Source organism: Anopheles gambiae (assembly GCF_943734735.2).
Source record: "Anopheles gambiae chromosome X unlocalized genomic scaffold, idAnoGambNW_F1_1 X_unloc_18, whole genome shotgun sequence".
In the NCBI taxonomy this organism is placed as follows: domain Eukaryota; kingdom Metazoa; phylum Arthropoda; class Insecta; order Diptera; family Culicidae; genus Anopheles; species Anopheles gambiae.
Window position 1 is genome coordinate 82501 of NW_026902624.1, and position 7500 is coordinate 90000.

Sequence of the window (7500 nt, forward strand, 5' to 3'; positions counted from 1 at the left end):
CGGCTAAAGTTGACCTTCAATCCGAACTGGCACTCTGCGGCGTGGAGGCAGTTGCGCGACCACTCCTATCCCAAACCAACAAAGCAAGGTGTATCCTACGTGCTCGGTACAAGCACACCACGACGGGACACATTGAACGGTTCAGCGATCTCTCTGCACTAGTGGAAGAACTCCAACGTGATACGGGAGACTTTGCTACAGCGGCTTCTCTGCACTTCTGGGCTACCACCTTGTGACGGGAGACATTGCTAGCGGTCACTCTGCACTAGTGATGGTACACCACCGTGATACGGGAGACATTGCTAACGGCCACTCTGCACAGGTGCCAATACCACCTTGTGACGGGAAACATTGCTAGGCACCGATCGGCATCTCTGCGCGATTACTTGACGCACACCCAACTAAGTCAACTGTTGGACTTTTTCGTAATCACGGCGGGACACATTGAACGAGCTCTAACGGATCTCTGCACGCATGGAACATGGTGGCGGGAATCATTGCTAGAACCGAACGGCGCCTCTGCGCGATGTACAAACAAGCTCAACAGGAACCTCGTATCGGCTGCCGAGCCGGAGCCCGAACAACTTGGATTTTCACTTCTAATTTATATCAACTCACCACTCCCCGAGGGATCCGCAGAATTGCTTCTGGGTCCCGTATCGTTATTTGCGATTCGTGTTTGCATTACACTACATTGAACTATTCCAACTTGTTTATCCGCATGGCGAACATTTGCTGCATTGAACATTTAAGTTCCACTTCGCTCTCCCCTACGTGGGTCTGAGCTTCGCTCTCAGGGAAAAAATATGCCACATTTGGTAGGGAAACCCGGTTTCATCACGCTATGTGCCCTGCACCACCGGCTTAGCGTGAATCCTTCGAGTTTCCCTAAGAAGTTCGATTGGTCTTGCAGAGTTTAAAGACAACGAAGCTTAGTTTCAAGCAAGGATTTAATATACGCGTATTAAAAACCCTTAGCTGTTACAACTTTTATGCTTGAAACCATCGCAACGAAGTCTTTGGGTCCGTAGACCCGTGATGTACTGCTCCAGGAAACGTTTTGAAAGGGTGGAAACTCAAAATCATAGGTTAAGATCATCGGCAGAACCCACCAGACACCACTTTTGCTTCATAAGTTCGGCCTATAGTCATATGACGATTTTCATCGGGGAGGGGACGTATGACCCAAACGGGGGCTTATATGACCCACGGACACTGCAAACCATGCTCCTACGACTAAATAGAGGTTAAAACTACGATTTGGTGAAATCTTCATTTTTGACCTCGAAGCAAGGTACCTTCCCTATAGTAGGCAATGAGTAAATGATCATAATCCCAGGAGGGCAAAAAATGGGAACCCGAGAGGAAAGCGCTGTTGGCGCGCCTAAGCTAGTGGCCCGTAGAGTAAAAAGGGTACCCCCAACAAAGTTGTCGTTTGACGTTCTGGTTGCACTTTTTATCATCTAAAATCAGTTTTCTACACGTTTTGAGGGGTTTTAGCAAAAAAAAAATTTTCGATTACTCGAGCTCTCTGGCCCGTTCGGTGCACATTTTTGAAAAAAGCTAGGGAGCTGCCCCTAGGTTCGGGGTGTCACAAAATGTTGAAAAGTGGTCGAAAAACCACTATCCAGAATCGGATGTAGAATCATTAGACGAACTTAAAATTGTTCTACGACACCCATCTGCGACGTTTAGTATTCGAGTTATGGCCCGTACCAGGTCTGACCGAGCAATTTTTGTTCCGCGCACTTTGTGCACCGTACACTTTGATGTTTGTATGAAAAAGTACCCTACCTAGGGACGCGTAGAGCAAATTTGTACCCCCGGGCATGTTGTCGATTGACATTCTGGTTGCACTTTTCATCATCTAGGGTGCGTTCCTGACACGTTTTGAGGGGTTTTAGCAAAAAAAAAAAATTTTCGACTACTCGAGCTCTCTGGCCCGTTCGGTGCACATTTTTGAAAAAAGCTAGGGAGCTGCCCCTAGGTTCGGGGTGTCACAAAATGTTGAAAAGTGGTCGAAAAACCACTATCCAGAATCGGATGTAGAATCGTTAGACGAACTTAAAATTGTTCTACGACACCCATCTGCGACGTTTAGTATTCGAGTTATGGCCCGTCCTAGGTCTGACCGAGCAATTTTTGTTCCGCGCACTTTGTGCACCGTACACGTTGATGTTTGTATGAAAAAGTACCCTACCTAGGGACGCGTATAGCAAATTTGTACCCCCGGGCATGTTGTCGATTGACATTCTGGTTGCACTTTTCATCATCTAGGGTGCGTTCCTGACACGTTTTGAGGGGTTTTAGCAAAAAAAAAAATTTTCGACTACTCGAGCTCTCTGGCCCGTTCGGTGCACATTTTTGAAAAAAGCTAGGGAGCTGCCCCTAGGTTCGGGGTGTCACAAAATGTTGAAAAGTGGTCGAAAAACCACTATCCAGAATCGGATGTAGAATCATTAGACGAATTTAAAATTGTTCTACGACACCCATCTGCGACGTTTAGTATTCGAGTTATGGCCCGTCCTAGGTCTGACCGAGCAATTTTTGTTCCGCGCACTTTGTGCACCGTACACGTTGATGTTTGTATGAAAAAGTACCCTACCTAGGGACGCGTAGAGCAAATTTGTACCCCCGGGCATGTTGTCGATTGACATTCTGGTTGCACTTTTCATCATCTAGGGTGCGTTCCTGACACGTTTTGAGGGGTTTTAGCAAAAAAAAAATTTTCGACTACTCGAGCTCTCTGGCCCGTTCGGTGCACATTTTTGAAAAAAGCTAGGGAGCTGCCCCTAGGTTCGGGGTGTCACAAAATGTTGAAAAGTGGTCGAAAAACCACTATCCAGAATCGGATGTAGAATCATTAGACGAACTTAAAATTGTTCTACGACACCCATCTGCGACGTTTAGTATTCGAGTTATGGCCCGTCCTAGGTCTGACCGAGCAATTTTTGTTCCGCGCACTTTGTGCACCGTACACTTTGATGTTTGTATGAAAAAGTACCCTACCTAGGGACGCGTAGAGCAAATTTGTACCCCCGGGCATGTTGTCGATTGACATTCTGGTTGCACTTTTCATCATCTAGGGTGCGTTCCTGACACGTTTTGAGGGGTTTTAGCAAAAAAAAAAATTTTCGACTACTCGAGCTCTCTGGCCCGTTCGGTGCACATTTTTGAAAAAAGCTAGGGAGCTGCCCCTAGGTTCGGGGTGTCACAAAATGTTGAAAAGTGGTCGAAAAACCACTATCCAGAATCGGATGTAGAATCATTAGACGAACTTAAAATTGTTCTACGACACCCATCTGCGACGTTTAGTATTCGAGTTATGGCCCGTCCTAGGTCTGACCGAGCAATTTTTGTTCCGCGCACTTTGTGCACCGTACACGTTGATGTTTGTATGAAAAAGTACCCTACCTAGGGACGCGTATAGCAAATTTGTACCCCCGGGCATGTTGTCGATTGACATTCTGGTTGCACTTTTCATCATCTAGGGTGCGTTCCTGACACGTTTTGAGGGGTTTTAGCAAAAAAAAAAATTTTCGACTACTCGAGCTCTCTGGCCCGTTCGGTGCACATTTTTGAAAAAAGCTAGGGAGCTGCCCCTAGGTTCGGGGTGTCACAAAATGTTGAAAAGTGGTCGAAAAACCACTATCCAGAATCGGATGTAGAATCATTAGACGAACTTAAAATTGTTCTACGACACCCATCTGCGACGTTTAGTATTCGAGTTATGGCCCGTCCTAGGTCTGACCGAGCAATTTTTGTTCCGCGCACTTTGTGCACCGTACACGTTGATGTTTGTATGAAAAAGTACCCTACCTAGGGACGCGTAGAGCAAATTTGTACCCCCGGGCATGTTGTCGATTGACATTCTGGTTGCACTTTTCATCATCTAGGGTGCGTTCCTGACACGTTTTGAGGGGTTTTAGCAAAAAAAAAATTTTCGACTACTCGAGCTCTCTGGCCCGTTCGGTGCACATTTTTGAAAAAAGCTAGGGAGCTGCCCCTAGGTTCGGGGTGTCACAAAATGTTGAAAAGTGGTCGAAAAACCACTATCCAGAATCGGATGTAGAATCATTAGACGAACTTAAAATTGTTCTACGACACCCATCTGCGACGTTTAGTATTCGAGTTATGGCCCGTCCTAGGTCTGACCGAGCAATTTTTGTTCCGCGCACTTTGTGCACCGTACACTTTGATGTTTGTATGAAAAAGTACCCTACCTAGGGACGCGTAGAGCAAATTTGTACCCCCGGGCATGTTGTCGATTGACATTCTGGTTGCACTTTTCATCATCTAGGGTGCGTTCCTGACACGTTTTGAGGGGTTTTAGCAAAAAAAAAAATTTTCGACTACTCGAGCTCTCTGGCCCGTTCGGTGCACATTTTTGAAAAAAGCTAGGGAGCTGCCCCTAGGTTCGGGGTGTCACAAAATGTTGAAAAGTGGTCGAAAAACCACTATCCAGAATCGGATGTAGAATCATTAGACGAACTTAAAATTGTTCTACGACACCCATCTGCGACGTTTAGTATTCGAGTTATGGCCCGTCCTAGGTCTGACCGAGCAATTTTTGTTCCGCGCACTTTGTGCACCGTACACGTTGATGTTTGTATGAAAAAGTACCCTACCTAGGGACGCGTATAGCAAATTTGTACCCCCGGGCATGTTGTCGATTGACATTCTGGTTGCACTTTTCATCATCTAGGGTGCGTTCCTGACACGTTTTGAGGGGTTTTAGCAAAAAAAAAAATTTTCGACTACTCGAGCTCTCTGGCCCGTTCGGTGCACATTTTTGAAAAAAGCTAGGGAGCTGCCCCTAGGTTCGGGGTGTCACAAAATGTTGAAAAGTGGTCGAAAAACCACTATCCAGAATCGGATGTAGAATCATTAGACGAACTTAAAATTGTTCTACGACACCCATCTGCGACGTTTAGTATTCGAGTTATGGCCCGTCCTAGGTCTGACCGAGCAATTTTTGTTCCGCGCACTTTGTGCACCGTACACTTTGATGTTTGTATGAAAAAGTACCCTACCTAGGGACGCGTAGAGCAAATTTGTACCCCCGGGCATGTTGTCGATTGACATTCTGGTTGCACTTTTCATCATCTAGGGTGCGTTCCTGACACGTTTTGAGGGGTTTTAGCAAAAAAAAAAAATTTTCGACTACTCGAGCTCTCTGGCCCGTTCGGTGCACATTTTTGAAAAAAGCTAGGGAGCTGCCCCTAGGTTCGGGGTGTCACAAAATGTTGAAAAGTGGTCGAAAAACCACTATCCAGAATCGGATGTAGAATCATTAGACGAACTTAAAATTGTTCTACGACACCCATCTGCGACGTTTAGTATTCGAGTTATGGCCCGTCCTAGGTCTGACCGAGCAATTTTTGTTCCGCGCACTTTGTGCACCGTACACGTTGATGTTTGTATGAAAAAGTACCCTACCTAGGGACGCGTATAGCAAATTTGTACCCCCGGGCATGTTGTCGATTGACATTCTGGTTGCACTTTTCATCATCTAGGGTGCGTTCCTGACACGTTTTGAGGGGTTTTAGCAAAAAAAAAAATTTTCGACTACTCGAGCTCTCTGGCCCGTTCGGTGCACATTTTTGAAAAAAGCTAGGGAGCTGCCCCTAGGTTCGGGGTGTCACAAAATGTTGAAAAGTGGTCGAAAAACCACTATCCAGAATCGGATGTAGAATCATTAGACGAACTTAAAATTGTTCTACGACACCCATCTGCGACGTTTAGTATTCGAGTTATGGCCCGTCCTAGGTCTGACCGAGCAATTTTTGTTCCGCGCACTTTGTGCACCGTACACTTTGATGTTTGTATGAAAAAGTACCCTACCTCGGGACGCGTAGAGCAAATTTGTACCCCCGGGCATGTTGTCGATTGACATTCTGGTTGCACTTTTCATCATCTAGGGTGCGTTCCTGACACGTTTTGAGGGGTTTTAGCAAAAAAAAAATTTTCGACTACTCGAGCTCTCTGGCCCGTTCGGTGCACATTTTTGTAAAAAGCTAGGGAGCTGCCCCTAGGTTCGGGGTGTCACAAAATGTTGAAAAGTGGTCGAAAAACCACTATCCAGAATCGGATGTAGAATCATTAGACGAATTTAAAATTGTTCTACGACACCCATCTGCGACGTTTAGTATTCGAGATATAGCACTTTGTAGGTCTGACCGAGCAATTTTTGTTCCGCGCACTTTGTGTTCATGGATGTCGATAAAGGTACAAGTTGCCGGTCGGGATAGCCGTGCACCAAAACTGTGTACCGATCAGGGAAAGTACAAGACGAAGGGTGCATCTCGAGCGTACGCGTTCATAGATGTCCATGTTGGTACACTTGCACCAAAATTGTGTACCAATCAGGGAAAGTACAACATGGAGGGCGCAGCCCGGGCGTACCCGATCATGGATGTCCATGTTGATACAATCTACGTGTACGTACCTAGTTTTTGTATCAAAAGTTGCAATAAAGTGCTTGTATGCTTAAAATGCTTATCTCAACCGGTCACCTTTTGGCCTGTCCTTTTATAACAGAAACCTAGAAAGATACTCGATATTTTTGTGTTTTTCCATTCGCCCGGGACGACGAAATGAGCTATGTGCACATCGTGCAGAAAACTGTCTTCGCCACGCATGTTTTTGTCTATCCACTCATATAATCACCCACATTTGTGTTCAACACGGACGGCGCAGCCCGAGCGAACGCGTTAATGTTTATGTTTGTACACACTGCTTGTACGATTCTAGGATTTGGTAATTGCGTCACAGTGCCCGACCGTCGCGGACACCATTCTTGGACAGAAGTCCTAGTACGTAGAGTACTTTCCCTAGGTATGTGCTCGTTCGTGACTATCGTTGCGTGCTTACGGACACGCTTGGGTATGTTTACCATACAAGGTTTACTAGGGAAACCTGGGAAGGACGCTTGCCCTCCCGTCGCGGACACCATTCTTGGAAAGAAGTCCTAGTACGTAGCGTTCCTTATTTTACTTGATCAGTTTGTAATGCATTCGCTTTGTTCAATCGACTTCTGCTACTGCTCACTAAGGGGTGTTCGTTTGCGATGTGTACGATAAGCAACTGTCTATCCTAACCAGCAGTTAATCAACACTTTTCACCCAAGTCATAGGAACATAGAGTACTTTTCCTAATCGGTACACAATTTTGGTGCACCTCTAACCTGGCCGGCACTTTATCGTTACGTTTTGTGCATAACCTAGGGACGTGGTGTAAGTTTCATGATTTTTATGTTTGATTCGGTTTATTATGATTGAAAACTACGCTACGTCCCAGAAATTTGAACTCGACTACTTCCTCCATGTGGCGCCAAAAGCTACTGGGCAACGCCTAGCTAATGCCCCATTTGTACTTCAATTTGCATAATCAATTTTGAAAAATACGCTAAGTCCCAGAAATCTGAACTCGAATACTTTTGCCACGTGGCGCAAAAAAGCTACTGAGAAACGCCTAGCCTTTTACCCATTTATAATTTAG